This window comes from Anopheles coluzzii, chromosome 2, assembly GCF_943734685.1.
Source record: "Anopheles coluzzii chromosome 2, AcolN3, whole genome shotgun sequence".
In the NCBI taxonomy this organism is placed as follows: Eukaryota; Metazoa; Arthropoda; class Insecta; order Diptera; family Culicidae; genus Anopheles; species Anopheles coluzzii.
The window spans coordinates 99093293-99117926 of record NC_064670.1 but is presented as its reverse complement, the minus strand read 5'-3'; positions in this window follow the sequence as shown (position 1 = coordinate 99117926).

Here is a 24634-nt window from a genome sequence, read left to right as displayed (position 1 = left end):
GATATGTCTATATCTCTTTAGTATACTCCAAGATCTATGTAATATCAAGTCTTCAAATTGTCTCTGCAGGAAGACAACATCTTCCAAAATCCATTTTAATATCACAGTGCGATTCTGAGTGAAAAAAATGTCTTAATTCTGTTTCAAATTTAGATTTCCAGATAATCGTGTCCGCATCCCGCGAATCTTGCCCGTCAGCACAGACATCGGTTGATTGAGCTGTTGGCATTTGCAATGCGATAGAATTGTTATTTGATGATTCATCGAATCAAACCACACACACACACATACACACACACACACACACACACACACACACACACACACACACTTATACATCAAAATCAACGGCAGGAAGCTTTTAAGGGTCTTCCGTTTGGAGCTCATCTCAGCTCGAGGGCAAGAAATTGCACACCCCGGCGCGGCGTCACACAAGGAAGCAATAAATCGAAAGAGAAATCAAAAGTAAATAATACAACCAGCGGTCCGGTCAGTTCACCAATTCCGCACAAAAATCAACCGCCTGTAAAGTCTCAATTCTCAACGCTTCAGCAACCACAGTGGCACAGTCGCTGGAGCTGGAGCGGAGTGAAAGAACTAACCAAACTAAACGAGCGCGGCATGAGCCAATTTTCTAAGCCGCCTTCTAATTACGTCCCCCGGAATGGAAATCAATTATCCCCGGGACTGAGTGTTCCGATATCATCCAATGGTTGGCTGCTGTGTCGTGGGAATGTGCACAAAGTTTGCGGACGGTGGTGCGAAGCGGTTAGAACCAGCGAGTCTCACGTCCGTGACATCCGAAAATCGGGAATAAAATGCATAAATCGCTGAATTAACGCCAGATCAGGCGCAAGAGGGAATACAAGTCATGCCGGTTCTTCTAACGTTATCCCCCAGCTAGCACACACACCCTTTGTTTGATTCTGGTGGTGAACACTCTTTTTTTCTTTGCGCTGTAAAATGGCTCCCCATTTTCCCGGAATGCGTTCGGCGCATTCCTCTTTCTTTCTTTGTCCCTTCGTCAGCGGCCCAGCCGTACCACCCGCTGGCTTTGGTTGCCGAAAAGATTTAGTTAAACGCAAAAAAAAAACCCGGCACGATGAAACCCTTCTTTTTCTCTTGTTGTCGGCAGGCATCGCCAGCGCCAGTGAGGTTTGCAAAATTATTAGTGGACCGGTAGGGGAAAAAAGCTACACAATTCTGAGATTCATTCGTTTGCGGGGCCTTTTTGTTTTGCTTGTTTTTGGTGCTGGGGGCTTGGTGGATTAGGGGTGTCCACCACGGTCATGTCACGTTGCCGTTAATTGATATTCCCTGCGGCGCGTCCGAACCGAAGCTTATAAAGCTCGTAATGTAATCATTATAATTATCATTATTAATACTTCTATCCTACCCGCCAGGGGTGATTTCCCGTGTCAGCGTTCGGCGTTGCAAGAATGTCTTGCAATGGGTCGAGTAATGTTTGAGGGTTGAAGTGAACGAATTATAATTATTTAAGGATGTTGTTGTCTTAAGATTTGCTTGTTAATTGGACGCATGCAGCACTACCTCATTTAATTTAAAATAATTAAAAATATAAAATAATGTATGGTACGTTGGCAAGATGTTGTTTGTTTTGGAAACATTGCAGTGTCTTCTTTATTACTAAGTATATAACATGTATAAATCATGTTATAAATTGCTACTAATTACTCCTAAATCAAGCAAAATAGGTTGAATTCTAAATTAAAAGTCCTCCAAATCCAGCTCGATAACAGCCTTTAACTTCTCGAACATTTAAATTGTGTTCCAATCGGATCAACCCATCATAATGGTAGCTTCACCTTCACCTGGAAACTTCCGCACACGCAGCAAGTAAATAGACAATTTCCATCTGCGCTGCGCACTTTCCTCATTTCGCTGCTGCAATTTCCTTTCGTCGCAGAAAGGATAATAATCATTTCCCGGAAGAAATACCGATATTCGCAAAATGCCACCACCACCACCGAACCGGTCTTCCATTTTCCTTTTCCCGGCGCCACTTTTGAGGAAAAGCTTGCGGAAAGAAACGGCGGATGTTACTGGCGGCGCCTCCGATGCTTCACCACGCCGGCGTCTTAGTGTCGTTCGATTGTGACGCAATTAAAAACCCCTCCGGTAATTGATTCCGTTGCCAGTTCGGCTTGGAAGACGTTTGCGCGGAGGTAAGATGGCATAGGCGACCGGGTTTTCGGTTTTTACTTTCGTCATCGTCGTTCCCTTCAGTGCAGCTGGGTAGATTTGTTGTTCAACTCCCCAACTCCCAGTGCCGATAATCTCTATCGACAAATCGGAGAAAATCATCACAGAACCGAGGGTGGTGGGGTGATGTGGAAGATCGGATGCTCACGTTTCGCTGCGAGCATAAAGTTTCGAATATTAGGCGCCCTTCTCCTACTAACCAAACGCTCCTTCCAAACGCTGAGATGGTACGCTGAGAGAACGGCGAGAAGAAAGCCGCGTAAGAAGCAAGGGGGATCCGGCCGCGCGTTTGCGTCTGGTCTGAGATTCTGTGGCCTACGTTGAGGCTGCGGTGAGAATGTGGCACTGCACATGGGGGAGGGGGGAGGGGGGGGGGGTGAAAAATAATGGCACTCCGAAAGGTATGCCGGTTGGCCAGATCGATGGCGATGGCGTGCCAAATTCGCAAAAATGTTATCCACCCCTATTCGCGTAAGCATAGCGCCCTTTTCCCACCCTTGCTGCCACCCCATCGACGAGGTGGTGGACCAGCATCGTCGCCGTCACCCTCGAAACGGTATGACATTACCCAGGGGTTTTCGGTTGGGTTGTGCTATGGTAAATAAGTTTTGGTAGAGATAACACATTGATTTAACTTTAAAATTGCTAACTACCTTTCTATGTTTATAGTTTTTAATTAGAAGCGTTAAGTTGTTTATGAGTTACTCTTGTGCTTTAAATATTTTTTTTATTATTCTCACTGTAAATACATTCTTGTTTAATACTATGATTTGTTGAGTTGTGATACATTTTTACAACTTTTATTTTCAAACAATGCTAAAACAGATTTGATAATTTATATTTTATTTTATTTATTAATTTATCCAGCAGGCTTTGCCTACATAACAAATTACAAAATTGTTCTTAGAACCAAAAGACCTGAACCTCATTAAAGCTTTAAACAGACACGATTGAATAGACGCATTGTAAAAGAATGAAATACAGGGTTTTCCAAGTCAGTTTCGAAAGTAAACATTGTTATTCACCGCGTGCAAAATGTTGTTCCACATCGATCTGACATTTCATTTCCATCACAATAATTTTTAATTTCTGCAGCATGATTTTCAACACAATTTCAAGCTGGATTGAGTTTGACAGTTCTTAGTTATGTGTTGGAAATCATGCGTTGAAACTGAAATTTCATTTTGAAACAAATGGATCATTCGATAGCTGTTGAAAAACTTCTTGAATGCGGAGAATAACAATGTTCACATTCGAAACTGACTTGGAAAACTCTGTAAATAGAAATATAAATAGCTACACCGAACATGAAATAATCTTCAGAAAAGCTATCTTGAACAAGCCCTTAGTTGATTGATTGTCATATTAAAATATACTTTGTGCCCTAGAGCGTTATAAGAGTTCATCATTTCAGAGTTCATCAGTACTGGGTCGCTGTAGCAATATATAGTCGTCCTAAATTCTGGTCGTAAAAGATGCCTATTTTGTGTTTTTGTAAACTTTTACTACGAGATCATGTTAAGTAATGTTCATGGCCCTTGTTTTAGTTATGACTATCACCGTTTTGTTTTCTGTTATTATTTTATCGTTTTTTGTTATATCCTCTACATAACCACATACCACTTTGAGGTCTAAGTATCATTGAAACATATTTTTAACATCAGAAACTATCTTTAATGAAACTTTCAATTTAACAATTCAGCTACTTGATCGCTTTATTCAGTATAATAACCGTCCAGTATAACAGTCCAGTATATAATATATTTTTTGTGTAAATCACATGATACTTCCCCTAAGCTCCCAAATTTTATTAAATTCAACTACTCCGACGACAACCCCTGCCCACGATGTTCGAACCCGCCCAGCGAAAGGACCGGGTTCGGGAGCACACAAAACCACGTTCCTGGCCGCGTTTCGCTCGATTAAGGTTAACTGCTGGCTTCGCTCCTTTGCCTACTGCTGCTGCTGCTGCTACTGCTGCAGCTACACACCCAACACTGCCGCCGGATGGAAGGAATTTTGGGATAAATTTATAACCACCGCTCAGTGCTATCTGTTTCCCAGGCGTACGCTAAAACACCCGCCCCTAGCCCAAACCATTTGCTAATTCTTCAAATCAATTCTTCCTGCCGCTACAGTCGGCAGTCGTGCCAAAATCCCGAAATCCCAATTTTCGGTTGCGATTCTCGCTCTACCTTCCTTAGATTCGTTCTTTGCCAAATTCTTCCGAACTACGGGTTCGCCGTTGGTAAGGGAAATATTCCCAACAGGAATTCTTTCCACGGAGGAATGCTTGAAATTGAAGCACTGAGCTCCAAATCGGCACCCTACCGAGGGAGACGGGGTCTCGAAATACGGCGGCCGTCCGGGGACCCTTTCGGGTAATGAATTTATGTCTAGAATCGGCACACCGATCTTTGCCCCGATGAAAGATGATGGCCGCGGGGAGGCTTTAAAGCAGAACAACGCTCCAATCACCTTCCTAATTCGCTTAATTTCAATCCGGTCAGATACGGCGCGCAAACGGCTTTGTGCCGGGCAGAAAGATTAGGCTGATAAAGTCGTTTCAATGGAAAAATGAGATTACCTCTACCGCTGGAAGCCACGGACGGAGCGATCCGGGAGTGGAGGATGAAAATGGCCAAAAAATAGAGCTATTTCGCTGGCCACTGTAGGCGCTGTCTATTAACGCTCATTATCCTAATCGCGACGGGAGTATGCGGGACAAGGTCCGCTATTGTCCCTTTTCTTTCTGTGACACGTGAGTTTGTGGCAGCAGAAAGAAAGAAAGAAAGAACGAACCCGTAAGATGATTAGCGAGAAAAGCGTGCTGCTGGGTTTGGGTGATATTTTTGCGATAAAATGTGATTATTAGAATGACAAAAGAGGAAGCAGCAATAATCGGCGTTTAACTGTGTGCAACATAAATTTGTTTTCTTTAGTGAGAGGGTTGGCTTCTTTGTTTGTAACAACAGGTGGCGAATGAAATGTGATTTTATTCTAGTTAAGTCACAAATCACAAGGGAGAATTAGTGGCATAATTTAAAAATCATCTTTAAATTTCATTTCATGTATCTTTGTGCTCGTATTAGCTGGCTTGTGGAGTTTTGCTCCATTGAGATCTCCTAAATAGAGTCATATCTGATCTTTCTCGGTTCGGGTTGACCAGCTGCGCTTGTCATGTTTATGTCATTTTTCCGAGCGAGTTAATTACAATTCTATTTTGCCTAACGACCACTAATCCACCCGTGTCGGGACTTTAATCTCTACAGGCGCCACGGGACAGCAGGAGCAGGATGGAATATGAAATCTAACCAACATTCACACAAAAGGCTTCGTTATTGATTGAGTTAAGTAAATCAAATTTAATTTGTGTATTGTATTTCCAGGCAGAAATGTACGCTGGGAGAGGTAACATGTAGAATAATCACTTTAATCTATAATTAAATCTAATAAAACGTCTTCTTCAAATGCCACTCAAGATTGTGTATTTTGAAAAGGACGTATTTCCTTTCTAATACTACTGTTTGAGAGCTCGGTAGCATTGTTGATTACTTGTATTAACTTAATCCAACAGTGTGACAGCTAAGTCTCTGCTCCAGCCACACCAGTCGCTTTGGATTAAAGCTTAGCAGAAAAAAAGAAGGCAAACAGTGATGGATAGAATCATTGGCTGACCCAGGCTCGGAGTAATTCGTCATCACTCGCCCCGGGGCCGAGTGCAATATGCACCCTTTTCCCCCCTCCACACACATACACACTACCACTACCACTGCCAACACCAATATGCCCTGCAGCTAATAATTAATCGTTGTCGCGGCACGTCGACCACCACTGTGATCAGCTCCAACCGAGAGCCGCCTTTTTGGCCAGCCTGCCAGAATTCACTGGCAGCAAGAATGGGTGAATGTGAGGACAAGAAGCAAACACACACACAGACACATTCACAGTAAAGACACCCTCTAGCAGATCAATTCCACCCCGGCACGACGGGGGCTGCTGGTAGAACAACAGCCGAACCACCCGCAGCTTCACACAGTTTCTGCAGCCGCCCGGGTGACCGCTGGCTCGATCTTAGCCCGAGCTTACTCACTCGCTCACGAGCGGCCAACAATTTGAATAATTTCTATGTCAATCCGGCCGCTGTCCCGTAATGACAGGGGGTTTTGTTTTCATTTGTGCCGCGCGCCAACCCGTCCCAAGCCCGGGCTCGGTTCGGGTCAACCGGTGGCGATTTAGGAATTTGGCTCAAGTTTGCCGCCATCCCTCCGCTTGCTGTTCACGTCCGCCATCGGTTTGTCCTCGTCCGGCAAAAGGGGGGGGGGGGGGGGGGGGTTTGATCGAACGTTTGTGCTGCCGTCATAAGTCGCTGGATCGGGGTAGAAGCAAAAAAAAAACAGTGTTTAGGGGGAGGTTTGTTGCGCGCGCGCGCCCCCGCATTCCAGTCCAACCGAACGATGATCGGTTTCCGACAGTGATCGTTTGGATTGTTTTAGGTAGTAGTTACGGGTGGTTTCTCGCTCTCTATTTCTCTCTCTCTCTCTACTGCTTCCCTTGGCAACGGTTTGAAGAGCAAAGCAGATCGATCTTTTCCCCCTTTTTGTCCAGCGCGCCGGTCTATCCTTATCTGGAAAACACAGCCAAGGTCAATTATAATGCGGAAAATGTTCACACCGTTGGGGTGCTGCTCCGTGAGCAGCCGTGGACAAATAGGGCAAGACGGACAAGACGGGTTGTTTGCATGCAATTTGGATTTGAATACGCACGTGTATTGCGCATCGATTCCCTGAAAGTTCGTTCGTTTACTGCGCTTTACGTTTATGTGACGAGTGGAGTGATATCATTGGGCTTTAAATAACTCCGTGTCGTCAGGGAGAGCATATCGTTTACATGTACATTGCAAGGAAGGTGACAATCAATTAAGAGTTTGCTCGCAGCAAACTGTTTTGTAAGATCTTTTAATGTCATTCATTTTAAGAATATTCTTAACAGTGCTATAACTCTTGTTAATGTAATGCTTGTCTGCTCTACACCTTGCACTCTATTTTGCACGCTAAATAATTCTTCTCTATCCTCACATTGCATCCAATGATCATTGTGCTGCTCCATGGTTAGATGACGATCGCTGTAAGTGCAAACACGTGCTGCTGTCCGCGACGCAAACACAAATACACAAACATGCCTAAAACAAGCAACAACCCCAGAAGAAGCAACCCTTTGCTACAGCAGAGAGCAATTTGCACATTTATCTTAATCGTTCACTTCCACCTGCATAATTCGGCAGAAGGTGCTATTCTTTGCTTAGTGGTTGTTGTTGTTTTTTGCCCATTTTTTTGCAGTACGTTCATCCCTGGACGTTCTTCAAACGCTCCAATACACACACAAACACTTCCCGCTGTTGCGATGAAATGACGGGAGCGCGAACACCCGTCTTGCCAGCGCTGGCAAGCCAACAGCCGGCCATGACCGTCCTGGTTGGCAGACCGAAAAGCGTAACGCGCCAGAGACTGCTGCCGCCCGCCCAAAACTGCTGGAGCTTGGAGCGCAGAAACAGACGGCAAGTTGGCAAGTTGACGCGAGTTGAAAGAGCATTTTTACAGGGAGGAAACAGGGAAACAGGGTGGTAATTTCCTTGTGGTCATGGTTTTCAACGAAATTTTTCGCCAATTTTCGCCCATCGTGATGATCGCGTCGGGCGCGTTGGCTTGCGGGCAAAAAAAACCCGATCGTCTATGTGTGCTGGGCCCGGCTGCTCCGGAGCGATTGGCAGTAATCCTGCTTAGCCGTGTGGTGAAGTCTCTTGACACAGAGAAAGAGAGAAAGAAAACACGCGTTCGAATCCATCCGAATCCATGAAACGCTTTTCGAGGCTCGGTTGGCTACTGTTAAACGTCTGTTTAACGCGGCCGTTCTTGCGCCGCAGTTCTTTCGACGCTCTGTTTTTGGGGGGAAATGTTATGCCCAAGAAGACGGCACTGACGGCAGATGGCGACGGACCATTGACCTGTCGGGTGATGGCCCCCGTGTGGAAACCGGGAACCGAGCGCCACGCCACGTCGGGTCGATAATCGGGTTTTGCGGAGCGAGCAACGGGCATGGCCCGACGCCGACGCTGTGTGACGTCGTGATGGCTTAATCTGACACTTTCTAGCGAAAAGGGAAGTTGCGAGCGGTGGCCGGAAGTTGTGCCTGCGCGGTGGGAAAGTTGGTGAGCCGGATCCACTTTCCCGTGACGCGTGTGTATGTGTATACGTGTGTGCCATGTGCGATCAATTGTCAGCTCGTTTATAATTAATAGACACAAGGGTAGCTAGAAACAAGTGGGAGCAATACTGAAACCTTTTTGCTCTGTTTTTAATTTTACTTTCGTTTAATAGTAATAGATTGAAAATTGTTGAAAAGTATTGAACTTTCGCGTAAGCCTCTATTTTTGTACGTTTTGCATCAACAACGTACTCGAAATCTATCCAACCACAGCTATCAGCAGCCGCCGCAACCTTGAATCTGATCGTAAATCACGCACCATCATCCTTGAGATTGAGGGAACTTCACCTCGAAACCGTCCAACTCAACCCTATGATTTTGATGCTCCAAAAAGTCCATCAAACAGATAACAAGAAGAAGAAAAAAAGCCCAAGATTGAATCAGCAGCAGCGGAACCATCTTCACCCTAGAAAGCTCTGCTGAAAATGAATGGTTTCCTTTGAAAGTGAAACTGCGGTGGCTTTCCTTCTGGCGCCGTCCGTCTATTTCGGAACGGAACGAATCGGACCGGAATCGGGGCGGAGATCTTAACAGAGGGTGCTGGTGCTGAAGAACTGCTGATGGCTCTCACTTTTTGTTTGCTGTGTTGTGAATTGTTGTCGCTTGTTAGCTATTTGACAGGAGAACATCTGCTGCACTACTATCGCTGGGTTTGGTGATTTATTTTTACATGAAAAGAGAGAAAAAGGCTTACATTATTTTAAAAGTTTATTAAAAAATGATATTATGAATCCAAATATCTATTGATAGATGCTAGAGAGTATAAGTGCAGTTTAAGTAAATGAAAACAGTGTAAAAAAGCCACAAAATTATCTCCTGATTGGGCGTGACGTCAACGCCTCAAACAAACAAACAAACACAAACAGTGTGCCAAACCGCAAACTGCGCAGCTGGCAGCAATTCGATCGTGCAGCATAGCATAATTATTGCAGTGGGTAGTGCTTGCACACGAAGCCTAATCGGCTGACTGACTTCGCCTCGCCTCGGCACCATGCACGGGGAAGCGTGAAAAACTAATCGATCGTTAGCGACGTACGGGCCCTGTCAACCGAGCCCGTCCAACCGTGCGGGATGTTACTCGGTGCGGCCTCAAGCAACGCAGCAGTTCATTCATTAGAGCTTTCGAATGGTTTCCACGCCAAATTAAAATCTCGTCAGCAAAACCAACGACAGTTTTCCCTCTCGGTGGCGCTCGGAAGCTCGGGGGGGAAAAACCGCTCAACCGTTTGTGAGTGTGCGCCAAGTGAGTGAAAACAGATCTCTTTCCGGCTCGATCACGCAATCGTGTCACCGCAAACTGGTGGCCCGTTTAATTAGGAGAAGAGTGAGGGGTGGCGTGCCCATGGGGAGGGTTACTTCCGATTCCGACGATTCGTGCGGTGTGTCTCGCGCCGCCTCGAGGCCACATCGAGGCACGAGTTGTTGGTGATTAGATCGATACGAATCCGTTTCGCGATTATGATGCGACTTCAACCAGAGACGATGGGGGGAGGGGATGAAGTTCCCTTAAGGGCCTTCGCGAAAAGATGACATGACGGCATCGGGTATGGTGGATCATGTGTGCCGTCACTAATGAGACGCTAACCTTCGTGCGCTCTAGCCCTCGCCGAGGACGGATACGATTAATGAGCAGATAGGTTTATTGTTTTGGGAAGTGATGGCGGTTTGACGAAGCGTTCGATTCGTTTCACATTGTTTACGCGGTGATAGAGCGACAAAGAAGCTTGTGATGAATGTGTTCTTTCTTACACAAAAAGATGTTTTAAGGTAGCGATAGAATCAGAGTTACGCTTTAATCTTGCCATATTATTTAGCTTTAGACAAGCTTCAATCCAATTGCTCTCTGTCAATAAGCATTATTTTACCAACTACAGTTGAGACCAGTCAAAGATTTGATTTGATCTGATTCAGATTCATGAATCTCAATGAATCTTTGCAATAATCCAATGAATCTGAATCTCGGGTGGAAAGATTCATGAATCTCAAATATTCATGAATTTTCAATGTTTCATGAATCTCATAAGATTCATAAAACTCGAAACAATAATAAAAATAAGAAGAAAATATCGAAAGATTCATGAATCTCGAAAGAATCATGATTCTCGATAGATTAACGAATCTCTGAAGATTCATGAATCTCAAGGGATTCATAAATCTTAAAAAAAAATCGTAAAGCTTGGACTTTTTGTTATTCTTCTTCTTGACGTAACAACCTACGTGGCTATGCCAGCCTATACAGGTTTTCGAGAATTCTTGGAAAGTACCACGCAGCCGGAGAGTTTGTTTTGCTACGGGGAGACGGTCCATGCTAGCCTTAATATTTTGGAAATCATATATCTGAAAAGATTCATGAATCCCTGGAGATATATGAATTTTAATAGATATATAAATCTTATAGATGCATGACTCTTAAGAGATTCAAAAATCCTTGGAGATTCATGAATATTTAGAGATTGATGGATCTTTGAAGATTAATGAATCATTGAAGATTTTTGAATTTTAGAGATTTATGAATCTTGGAAGATTCGACTCGAGATTCGATTCACTCATCACTGAAGATTCACATGAATGAATCTTAACGAAAGATTCATGAAACCCAACAATACTTCAGACTACCCTTAGGACTTAGGATGGAGAGGAACATTAAAAGTTTGAATTATTTAAAAAGATGAGTATTTCAGCTCTCTCCTTTAAAAATCAGCTAACAAAAACGCTGTAAAACTTAAACAGTCATCATTCAGCAGTCCACCAGTGCTCTTCAATTACCTTTCTTACCTTTTCAATTCCCTTGGAACTCTGCTCGTACCTCTTATTCCTTGCTTGATGTTAAAACTTTTGCACTCTCAAACAATTAAACGCGAAGCTAAACAGTACAGGCGTTCTTTCCGTTAAGCTTTTATCCTGCTCTTCAGGCAGAGTAAGTAGAACCCCTTTCCGTCCCAAACCGGAAATGGATGTTTAGGCTGTGCTGTTTAATGGTGCGCTAATTGGAGCCAAAGAATCGTAAAATAAGAACGACCAGCTAAGGCATAAAACTTCCTCCCGGACGGACGGACGGACAGCAGCAACTTGGACAACTTGGTCGATAATCGATTGTAAGGGGTGATCGCGTGCGCACACAAACGATGATGTCCAACGACACAAGAGAACAGAGCACGATAGCCAGATTGTGCCCGAGCGACGAACGACGATGCTGCTGATGATTATTGTCTTGTGACACGAGGGGTGGGGTGAGGGGGAGCATTCTGGGGTGGTGGGTGGTAATTAATTTATCCTCCTTGCAACACTTTACCATTGCGAAAGTGTGGATGCGGTGGTGCCCGGGTATTCCTCTTCGAGCTGGCAGCAACGTCGATGCAAAAAAGAACGACTTCGATCTACCTTTTGGCTTGGCACGGAGGGGGAGAGCGTTATGAGAAATATCAAACAATTTATTCAGCGCCAATAAAAGCCAATTCCTTTTGCCGTGCTGTACCGCCGTGGCTTTGGGTGGAAAGTGGCCAGCGCGTACGTTTGCGGACGGAAAACCAACCAATGCTCCTTTAGTTCCTCCGGTCGGGTGATTAATGTAATGGATTGATGTGGCTTGCTGCCCGGCGTGTACTTGACGCTGGAGTACTGGAGTGGGGGGGGGGGGGGGGGAGGGTAGGCCTCTTATAATCATGATGAGTGTGCCGGGGCCTTATTTTGTTTTGTGAGGTGTTTTGGTGTGTGAGTGTGTGTGGTGCTTTGTTTATTATTACTATGTTTGCTCCACTCAAACTCCGGTAGCCGGTAGACGATGGTCTAATGCTTTTTTTTGTGGGCAGGGGACAGGGAAAAGACGTGAAGAGGTGTGCGCACAATGTGCGCCAAGATTGCGAATTTTCTTCACAACTGGTTTGTTGTTGCTGCTGCTGATGCTTTTCAAGTATCTCCTAATTGCCACCGTCGTTTGCGATGAGGCGTTAGAGAAGGGGGGCGTATGGGTTGGTGTTAGGTGTTGGTAGCGCCGGGTGTGCTGCAAACTGCTGCGAAATATTATTGACCTTCTGGCCAATCCTGGCTGCCGGCTGGTGTGGATGATTAGTTGGCTGGTATGATGGAGTAAAGGTGCTGCTGTTGTGTTGGAAAACTAGGCTTGTTTCAATTAATTCCAAACAACCGTGCACTACTTAGCGCTTGAAGTATGTTTGAGAGGTTTGAGGTGTGTTTTAAACTGTTTTACAAAATCTCAAAATGTCCCCAAAATACTTCATCAGTTCTAATTAAAGAAAACCTTTTTGTATTTAGTTTTTTGCTTCAAGTTTGCTTTGTATTTTTGGTTAATTTGCAAATTCCAAGCTCTTTATTATATGAACGTTATAAAAATAATTGCCCTTAATATTATCTGCTACAGAAGACAATCATTACCAACTCTCAGTTTAAAAGAAACGATTTCTGCATCTTAGTCATTGGAATTGCATCTTGCATTCACTAACATAAAATGCTGTTCTCACACCTCTTCATCCTTCATGAGCGTTTATGATTCATTCCCATCATCTTCTTGCGGGGAACCCATCCAAACCTGTTCTTGCCAAACGATGACTCAAATGAAAGATCGTACAAAATCACACTAAACGCTTACCAGGCCACAAAGAATGTGTGCAAAAATCACACACAAAAAAAAACGCTTCGAAATGCATTTAATCGTAATGTGTCGCTTTTGGGTCGCGCCTTGCAACTCTTCCCCAAAACGTGCCTGGACGGTGGTGATTGAAATCGCAAAATGAACGCACTTATTCCGGGTCGGTTTTTTCTGCATCTTCTGATGATCGTCGGAGAAAAAAAGGCTGCCAGAAAAGCATCTGCCAGCATTGAGACCGTTTTATCCTTTCCAAATGCAACAGGAGGGGAACTTCTAGGTCCAGGTTGGAAATTAAAACCGAACATGCATCATACAAGCTCACCCTCGTCGTCGTCGAACGGCCAACAAACAGGCGCTTACGATGAGTGCGCTTACACTCGATACACTCTCAATGCTTTTTTGTTGTGCTCTCTTCCTTTCTCAACCTCTCTCTCTCTCTTTCTTTAATGTTTTGTGTTCTGGTCTGTGCAAGACATCCTTCGGCGACGCACTCAAGTGCATCGCATTTAACTTGCTCTCGAAACTGTCAAACGACGCAGGAAACGACTGTCCCACGGGCGAAGGGGAAGTGTGCGGCCGGCGAAACAAAAAAGTAAGACAAAAAGTTAAACGAAAAAAGTTTTGTACGATTGGCTTTCAAGGCTGCGAAGACCGTATGGATGAGTTGGTGCCTTGTGTGTTTGTGTGTGTGTGTGTGTTTTTGTGTCATAAATGTCTCGGCTATTTATACGTGCATACGTGCCTCGATGCTCCCGATGCCGCACAAGGCCCCGTTTGACTGCGACCGAAAGCAAACGGGCGGAGTGCAGGTATGCTAGCAAAAAAGCTTCTTCTGCTCTACCGGAACAGCGCAAGCAAAAGAACGGGATAGCCGGGTCTGGGGGTGGTAAAGCCGGGAAAAAGTTAGATTGTTTATTTGCGTTCATGCATCCCCCCCCCCTCCCGGTGGCTCATCTCGGAAACGATGATAGTTTTGTTGTCTTTCGCATGCGAGATTGCTCCTCCAGGGCAGAATGTATGGTGCAGGTATTGTTCTGCGAGCGTCATCGCGGTAGCAGAACACTCTATTTGCCAGCGACAATCCATAGCCAACCGAGAAACACCCGCATATTTAATGCCCGGAACGTGTGCTGCACCACACCGTGGAGCTCGGAAGAAGTGGAAGAAATGGACGGGCAGCGCAGGACAGTCGGCCATCATTTCTTGGGCGAATGGAACGGGGTGGTAAAAAGCTTTCCCAATACGGGACATTGCGACACAGGGTGTTTGAATGGGGAGGGGAGCGCGGGAAGGAAACTTCGGAAAGTTATTCCGTTTTTTTATTCTGTTTTTCCACCAGTTTTTTGGTATTGTTTTTCTTCTGCAAAACCATTCCAACACCGCACTCAAAGTTGTTTGCACGTAGAATGAGAGCGAGAAAGAGGACACAAGTTTGGATCGCTTCACAAGGGTTTGGGCAGGCAGAGCCTTTCCCTTCTCGAGAACGGTGAAGATGGCACGCAACGCCGAAAGGTAGATGCTCGGCCTGCTTTAGGGTGCAGGCAGCCAAACCGGGCAACAGAACACTGTGTGCTGTGTGCTGTGTGTGTGTTTTTTTGCTGCTTCTTTTGCTCCCGCAGAATCGGTCGCTTGTCGGCTGTCCCTTAAAACTGGTTTTTTGCACACCAGAATCCTCCACCAATCATCCTTCCTCTGCTTCTCCTCGTGATAGTTAGGCGTGTGCCTGTCGATTGTTGTTACTTGTCTCCACTCCAGAGTCTGGCCTGCATGCACAACAAAAAAAAACACGTTGCACCATGCCCAGATGCAACCTCTCATGCACATGTACATGTGTGTGTGTGTGTTTGCAAAATGGGCTCGATCTGCATGGTCGTGTTTGTTTGGATCGTGTTCGTTTCTGTGTTTGTTCGCGGTTCGCCAAACATGAAGATGATGCCCCCTGGATGGTACGGATCCCGGTTTTCCGTTCGGGCTGAAAGAATTTTACTGCACAGGGAAGTGCATTCTTTGCACCGCGAGTGCGGTTTTGACGATGTGGTGTATCAGCGGGGAAGGGGCGTTATGTTTCAAAGAACATCATACATGTTTTGGTATAATGTACTAAAATTTTAAAAAGCTTCAATAAGTAATTCTGGAAATAAGCATTAAAAGTCTTTTTCACAACCGTTAAGCGACGAACCCTTGATCATACGATCGTTAATTTGTAGTGGTCTTATGTTTAGGTTCAAGCCATTATTTTAACAATGAAACGTAATTGAAGATAATTTTTACTATGATCATTTAAGCTTTAAACGTTAAGCTCCACTGTGCATTCATATGTTGTTTCCTGATCGACTCACTGATCGGGGGTTCGTCGCTTAAATAGTATCGAAAGACTTCAATTTGGACAATTCTATTTCATAACGATTCTAAACTGTTCTAGTATGAATGTTATATTTTCGTTGAATCTATATCTTAATGGATTGCTTATATATTCATTAATTCAAGATTTTTGCTCAAATTTAATGTTGATACAGGGTTTCCCACGATTTATTGGTTGGTTCCCACGATTTATTGGTGCGTTCCCACGATTTTTTGGTCATTTCCCATAATTTTTTGGTAGCAACCCACGATTTATTGGTCGGTTCCCAAATATTATTGGTCGGTTCCCAAATATTATTGGTCGTTTCCCAAATATTATTGGTCGGTTCCCAAATATAATATAATATAATACCGACCAATAATATTTGGGAAACGACCAATAATATTTGGGAACCGACCAATAATATTTGGGAACCGACCAATAAATCGTGGGTTGCTACCAAAAAATTATGGGAAATGTCCAAAAAATCGTGGGAACGCACCAATAAATCGTGGGAACCAACCAATAAATCGTGGGAAACCCTGTAATATTAAACAAACTCATTCTATTAGGATTTTTTGATTTGTTATTATTGAACATATCCAACGCAAATATTAATTTGGTAGCACATTTGCACTAAAGCATGTTTTCGGGCTCATGTTTGGTTTCCCACTTTCTCAGCCTTCATGGGCATGGGGAAGGGCTGAGCTGGCTCGCTGGCTCTCTGTGGTAGCCTGTTGATGGATATCTCAGTTGGTTCGTTCATCCGCCCCAATACTACTCACGAGCAGCACTAGCCCACAAGCTTCGGTGCCTCGGTGACACTCATTTCATATCACGTTCTCTCCTTCTCTCTTTCTATCTTTCTCTCTCTCTCTCTCTCTCTCTCTCTCTCTCCCTCTCTCTCTGTCTCTTGCTCTCCATTGCAGCACCACCTTTTCTCCGTCGCATCGGAAAGCACAGAACAAGCACTGGGTGGAAAAAGCAAACCCCTCAACAGAACCCGCTGCGAGAAGAGAGCATCGAACGTGCTGCTTTTATTTATGTTTTGCGTTTGCGTCTCCCAAGAATCAACTGGTTTTCTTATCTCCTTCCTGCCTGCAAGCACCTCGGCATGGCTGCATCCAGCATTTGCTGTTGGTTCTGTTTCCTGCCTCTCGATTCAATGCTCCCGCACCTCTCTCCCATCGTACCCTTCTACACCTTTCTGCCCAAAAGCTCGCTTCGTAGAGAAGGTTTCGTTTCATTTCATCGCCGTCGTGGTCGTCGCGGCTCAAGAGCGCATCGCGTTGACTCTCCTTAACCGTGGCATGGGCAGCGTTTTTTGTTGTTGTTGCTTCACTTCACCCTCCCTTTTCTCCACGGGGACGCCCGAGCCCTTTTCGAGCAGGCTAAGCCGGTCCTGTAGTTCCTGTAGCAGTGCATAAACACACACATACAGACATACATACGCCCAACCTACACGTACGGCAAAGGCCGGACCAGCAGCATCAGCAGCAGCCGCACGATCTGATGCGGTAATAATTCATTTGTATTTATTCTCATTTCTCTTTTATGCTAAAATGCTATGCGGCCCGCGTTTTGCCATTAGTAGTGCTTCCTTTACATTGCATTCAGAAAAAAGGGGAAGCTTGTGTGTTTGTGTGCGCTGGTTCTGTGCCTGCTCCATAAGCCTCTTGTAAGCCAAAAGGAAGCGAAAGGAAATAAGCATCGAGCATATATACAACATCGTCTGGCTGGCTGGCTGGCTGGCTGGCTGGCTGGCCCGCATGGCTGTGTACGTACGTTTTCGCAAAAGGGAACTGTTGCACTCGAGATGCTGTCGGTCGGATGATGGGTTCTTGTGTTGTGTGTTGTTATTTTTCTTCCTTTCTGCCCGCCGCGCACTGCAAGCGGGCATTCTTTCCTGCCCGTCCCCGTCCCCGGCTGCTTGCGGTTCATGCGGGGCTGTGGGTGCATACTTTTTCCGCCCCTCATTTCCATACCCTGCCATGAGTGCGAGGGGGAGAGTGTAAGCTTTTTAGCAGAGCCAGAGCTCATGGCACCGAGACAGGAGAGTGAGTGGAGCCGATTTCTGGAGAGAGTCGTTTTCGTTTGAGTGGCTTTTGGGGCGATGTGATGGCACAGCATAATGCGTGTTTCCATTTAATCGGTACGTATGGCTGGGAAGTAACAGGAATTGGGCTTTCGGGTGCCATTCACCCGCAACAATGTGCACATTGTTTGATATGCAATAGAACGATCGGAGGACGCTCGGTTTCAATATGAACAAATGATGATGTTTGCAATGGGAGGGGTTTTCGCTATTTTTGGCACAACAATTGAACGCACGCCTTCATCCCTTTCATTCAAAAGAAATCATTTCCCAAGCCCCTCGATAGCGTATTGATGGTCGCATGGTTAAATTGCGCTCCCCACACATTCTACATTTGCTTTCGTTCCACATCATTCTACGTTGAATCAAAATTCTACCATACCATCAAAGCATTCATTAGCATAATTAAGCGCAAATTTGCCTGCATAGCCCTGTCTGTCGGGCAGAGTTGCATGTATGCGAGCGGAAGGAAGTGTGCAGAAAATTAAAATAAAGTGTGGATGGGGTGGAAAATACACATACACACGTTCACGCACGCGGTATTACTGTTTCGGTTGCTGTGTGTTGCTGGTGTTAATTAAAATTGCACACCGGTGTGACTAGAACGAATGCACGTGAAAGCGTTCTTAACGAGCCCTTTCGCCAGCATGATTGTGTGGCTATTATGGGCTATGCGAGCAAAAAAACCAAATAAAAAACTCGCTCCCAGACAGAAGCATTTAAAACACAGTTACTCAGCAAACCGGAACCGGCCCGCTGCAGCGCATTGTTATGCGTCAATGCGTCGGTCGGCGTGTGTGTGTGTGTGTCCGTCCTGGCTGGGTTCGCTTGAGGTTCGATATGGAAGCAATCGTTAATTTACAAACGCTCCCACACTGCGCTGATTATGCTATCACGCGGGTTGGTTTTAATTTTTCAACAGATACAAATGCGCCCGGTAAAAATAAAAGCATCCAACCGCTGCTGATGATAACAGGAGCAACTTAAAGAAACAAAAAATAAAACATGCCTTCTGCTGTCATATACCGGCAAGTTCTATATTAAAACTAATGTTTTGCCACTCACAATGTGAGCTCCTCCGTTCAAAGCAAGTGACTACAACCCTGGCATTGTGGGTGCGTCAAAAGGCAGATGGATATAGAAATAATTCCCTGGGGTGGGGCTCGTCTCATTTTTACACATTTTAATATTATTTTCTTCATTTTAGTTTTTCACCGTTTGATACTAAGAAAGCAAAACAAATAAAGATATAATAAATTATTGGTTAAAGCATATATACATTAAGACCTTTTAGAAATTTTCACACATTTTAAGGCGTTTCAGCAAAAACTAAGAAAAAATCAACATTAAATCAGAAAACACTGAATGGAAACAAACATTATTGTAAGATTTTTTCTGCTGATTTCTTCACAGACAGTGCAACAATTCTTACCGGCTGCAGGTCACTCAAAAGCTTGTTTGGCTCTCTCGCACTCTCTATTCGGCAACACTCAAAACAACCCCCTTCGGCTCTCAGGTAAGCGGAGCATGAGCACCCTCTCGTTGGGGCTGTTGCGTCGTGAGTGCCCAATGTTATGCTTTTCGCGTACGGAGAGCTATGTTCACAGTGCTGTGAAGGTCATAATTTGAAAAATTATTCTTATTTTTCAGTGTAGCAATCGATTTCGAATGGTAAAAGAAAATTATTAAAAGGAAACAAGATGAAATTAAAAGAAGTTTTAATGATTGTACGCAATCAAAACACTTTCATTCTAAGATAGAACACATCCACCGCCTTTATACATTCATCACGCACACTGTACAGTGAGTCGCCCTGGTGAGTGCGCTGTGTTTGCTCTCGCGCGTACGTCGCCGTGAGTGTCGTGGTCGGGAGGGCCCGCACGCGGTCGAGCAGCCCTTCCGCGGTCGCTCGTGGCGGTGTTAGTCGAGCTTTAAACCTCCTACCGTACGCACGCGGCACAGCGAGTCTTTGGCAGACAGGCGTCTTTGGCAGACCTGACGTTGGCCGGTTGCGGTTGCAAAGAGACTTCTCCCGTTTGTTTGTTTTCTCTTTACCCTGTTCCATTCGCGCGACAAAACCGTCCCTTCCCAAAGCGAGCAGAAGCAGCAACGAAAGCCCCAGTGCAGGCAGTGTTTGGTTCGATTCTATTGCTGGCACGAAGTGTTTTGACCCAAGTGTTTCGAAGCGTAGGGAGCGAGAAGACGTACAAAATATAACAAAAAAAAAAACAGCTGAATGGTAAAAGAAACGAAACAGTAAAAAATACATATCGAAGAAAATTAGCAAATGTGCTCAGTGAAAGTAAGCAACACAGCAACACATTAGCATCATCAATATTAGTGAGTCACTTTTTGGGTGGTTGTTGTCGTTATTGTGCGAAGTGCTTGTTGCTTGCGCATTCTCAAAGCCGTATCCCATTCAGTAGCACACATTACGGGTTTAGGCTGGTTTTGGGGCGCTCGAGAAAGTGATTGCAATACGTAGACCCGGTTTTTTTTTATTTTTGGTTTTCAAATGAGCCAGTTTGTATCGTTTTTTTGTATGAAAATTGGCTTTTTTTAGAGTGTGCCGTGTGTTAGACGAAGTGTGCTCATGATCGTGATCAGTGATAAAGTGAGATGGAAATTTGAGCGCACGCACGGACGCCCGCAAGCACACTCGTGACAATGTATTTTTTCCGTTAGCGTGAATTAATAGAAGAAGTAGGGAAAAGATCCCAAAAATGGGGGAAAGTAGACCCACATGTTTCCTTTAATAAAAACAATGTGTGCCATTTATTTCCGGTGTCATTGCCCTTGCTCTAACCGACAGACAGTGTGTTTGGATGTTGGCGTTGCTAGGTGATGTTTGAGGGAGTAAGGTTGAACCCTTAACCACAATCAATCACAATTCTCGAACCATTGTTTGATTGAATGAATAGAAACCATCCCATATTTCTCACAATCTTTAAAATGTATTTTTTATTCACCTCCACAGAGGCAGCACTGTAGTGAGTTTGTGAACGCGCACGCTGCAAAGCCCCCAGATCAAATCGCGTTAACCGTTTGGTGTGTGCGCGTCCGTGTTCTTACCCATTACCACCGCCAAAGTGAAAGCTGATCCAGATTGTCCAGATTTCAGCTGCTAGTGTTGGTGTGTGTGTGTGTGTGTGTGTGTGTTTGTATGTGTGTGTGTGTGTGTGCGCACGCGCATGTGTCTTTAGTCACGCAACGCAACGCAAGTGAAGTGACGGAGTGAAAAGTGGGAAAGAGATCGTGCACACGGTTCCGAAAAAGCGGGCCACGCAAAGGCCGATAGATAGTTGACAGCTTCAGCGATCTTCAGGCGCAAAAAGTTGGCTCTGCACAGGTGTGAATTTTGTGTCGGTGTGTGTGTGTGTGTGTATACGTGCGATTGAGTATAGAGCGTGTGGTGTGGTTTGAGTGTTTGAGAGCGCCAGTGTTTGCAGCCTTAAGGGCAGGTGCGGCAGCCATACAGTACACGGAAAAGTGAGAGCGAAGGTGCTTTCTTTTCGAAGTGGCGAAGTGTCAAAAGGCCGCGGCGTGTTATAATTGTTCGCTTTCCCTCTCCCAACCCTTTCCCCTTTTCCCTTCTCCGTAGCGCCCTTGTGTGGTCGAGCCATTCTAGCGCATTTGGTGATTGTGATTCGGTTGCGCTATAGTGTCCGTGTGTTTTGGGTACACGCGATAGTTCGCGCATTGGCACCGAAAAGTGAAAAATACTACACGCTGGTGTGAAAACGGAAGCAAAATCCACTCAGCGCTTTAACGGCGCTGTCCCACTGAACTGGTGCAAGGTGCAGTAAAACATTAAGTAGCAGAAGCAGCAGCAACGTATAGGAGACCGTATAGAGAGTGCAAGAGAGCGAGGAAAGAAACAACAACATTGTCTTCACCTCGAAAACAAAAGTAAGTAGGGGACAAACCTTGGGTGAACTTCTTGCAGACCTTGAAGAGTGCAGCTTTGATCGGTGTTGGCCGATCCGAAATGTCCCTCCCGAAAGGGACGCTGTAAAGGCCAGAACCAAACCGGTGCGGTGGAGCCGCACGTCTGGACGAGTTGTTTCCCCACTGGCGACTGTAAAGAAGGAGGAAAAGAAAAAGCAGAAACCGGTCAAACGGTGGAGACATTTTCTCCCATCCCAGACGTTGTACACGTTTTCACGGCGATTCGCCCTGTTTGCCGCCCTATCCGCCGCACCGTCTGATGAGCGAGCTCGGTACAGTGCGCGAGCAGTGAGCGGGTGTTTTTAATTTTTCAACCACACTTAACCTTCAGCGATGTTTTTCCTGCTTTTGGGCCATTTTTTGTGTGTGTGTCTGTTGTGCCCTTTCTTGCTGTTTTACCGTCTCCGTGAAGCAGTGAAAAGCACAAACGGGGCTCGTCTCGTTACAAGATGTTGACGTTCGTGGCCGGCGGGTCTGTTTTCGTCGCAATTTAAGAGGTTTTTAATTTCCATCTGCCTGTCGCAGGCTGCTTTTTCCACCGTGTTTGGGCTGTTTCTATTTTCATTTTGCACTGCAGTGAAGGTTTATTTGGTTGTTTTTTTGTGGATTGCATATCATGTTTTATGAGCAGTGAATGGTCGCCACCGAATCATATTTTTTCTTTTCTTTTTCTGTAGCGACAACAAGCATGCAGGAAGCTTTCCTTTCTTTTGTTAAGGGCACGAAGCTCTCCAAACAAAAAGTTGGAAAAACACTCCACCGAACTCCACTGCTTTATCCCAAACATAAAATCGACACACGTAAAACATTCCCAATTCGTTGGCCGGCATCGCTCCCCCCAAAATTCGTGACCTTATTGCCACACTGCTTCGCTTACAATTTTCAAGCGCAAAACGGAAGCAGAACCATTCTTGCCCGCTATTCCCGGTTCGCTTCTTCTCCGTTCCGTTCGCTCCCGTCCCCAAAATAGGAGCCACAAAACTGCCATTTTACATTTCCACACGCTCGGTCGTGCACAAACCGACCGGGCAACAATGTCGTCCAACACAGCTGGGCCACGCCATACTCCAATTAATTGGTGCTCGGTATGTTCACTTCACTGGAGGCTAAACCGAAAAAAAAAAACGACGCAAGCATTCCGGCTGGTTAGTGCCGGAGCAGCCAACCCGCACCCACCCACAGCTGCACCCCCTCCCCCTCCCCAGACGGGTGTGAATTGAAAGAAATAAGTGAGCAAAAACGAAGCAACAACAACAACAAAAAATCCATCAATCTCACGAACGTGAACGACGAACCTGGATCGGTCGTTGAAGTCGCCACCAAGCGACGAACCCCGGTTGTTTTTTTTTTGGTTCTCTTCTGCAAATTCTGTCCGCTTCTAGCAGGGGGGGGCCCTGGTTTACTATCCAGTTTCGCTAAAGGGAGCTCGTTCTCTAGGCTGGCTGGTTCTGTGCGCGGGACATGAATAGAAACTCGTTAAGAGTGGCCTGACCACCGCGGCGGTAAGGTCAGTTTGGGAAAAGGGTAGTCGTTCTTATTAGTTTTTTTTGAATTTAGTGGTTGAATTATCAAGCATTATTTGTCTAGCCACACCATACAAACCAAAAAAAAAAATCCCCGGGGAGAGATCGTTAGGGTACAATGACGTCTAAAGAACCATTTTTCATAAAGCTCAAGCCAGCCGCCGGGTGATCAGGCAGAAAATGTGCTAGCCGAATGGGTTTGGACAGAGCGCTCCCCAAAAACGACAGGAGCAGCAGCCATTGTTGGCGATTATTTCGCAATATTTTATCCTTTATGTGCGGATTGTAGTTTTTGGCTGTGCGCCACACGGCAGTAATTGCCTGCGTATTGTTCATCATTGACGTAATGATGAATGCAGCTGTGTTTGCGAAGTGGTTAGGAAGAACAAAATTTGCAAATCTAGGGAATGTGATTAACGCTCCTTTTTCATTGTTGTCAATCAATGACAGCATTATGATGTGTCTATGTTTTTTTTTAGAACAAAACTCAATAAATGATCGACGTTGTTTGCCAATTTTGTCTGCATTATCATAACTCCCTCGCAGTTCTATCCCCACTTCCCACAGCCGGCGTTAAACGCTAAGCTCCCACAGGAAAGGGAACGATTTAGTATGCAAACTGGAGTGGAGAGAGGTGTACAGGCATGATAATTTGCTCGATTCGATTCACTGCCGATTATAAGCTGCCCATCGTGTTCAACAGTCCCTGCCACCTTGCGCCTCCGATAATACGATAACAACGCGAACGCGAGGTCATGATCGTTTTATGTTGATTAAATTGACATCATTCATTAGGCATAATAATGCACCCGGGCTCACTGCGCGTGTGTGTGTGTGTGTGGCGCACAGAACAAGCACAGAATGTCGCTCCTCTCCTGTCCACAGCGCACTGAGCGCTCAGCACCGGAATCGATAATTGGTAAAGCTGATTTTAAATGAAGGAGAATTCACAATTCCTTCGTCAAACATTGGGGAAGTGTGCTCCTTCCCCCCTATCACCACTGACAACAATCGATAAATGCAGTTGGCGGAATTAGTGCGCCGAAACTATAATACCCAAAATACTGGGACATTTGCCTATGTGTGTATGTAGTGGGGTGGTGATTATGCCAGGTGTACCGTTAATTACTGTTGTCAATTACTCCCGACTAAGCCCGGGGAATTTGTACACCTTCGTAAATGGCGTGCCGGTGCCACGGGCCTAGTAATACCCTCAAAGAAGCGCAAATTAGCTACCGTACGGTGTGCGACATGCACATGTTGGGCTTTGCAAGCGGCCAGGATGTGCATTGGTCGAATGGGGAGAGCGTGTAGTTGCCCCAAAACCCCTGAACGGTAGCTAACATTTTGGAGCTTATTGGAAAATGGTGTCGGTTTCGGTTCGGAAATGATGATACCTTTTATCGATTGTTTCGTTGTTGCGCCAATATTATTGATTTTAATAAAAAATGAACAACTTTTTATATAAAATTATAACACAATTGAATTGACTATTGTTTTATGAAAGCAACTCCTCTTCATTCAAACAAACAATCCCACCAACGTTTGTCATGCTAAACTAAACCACAAAAACGGTTGATATACACGGGGTGCACGGTGAGTTGTCTTCCGATGCTGCTGCACCAAAGCGCATT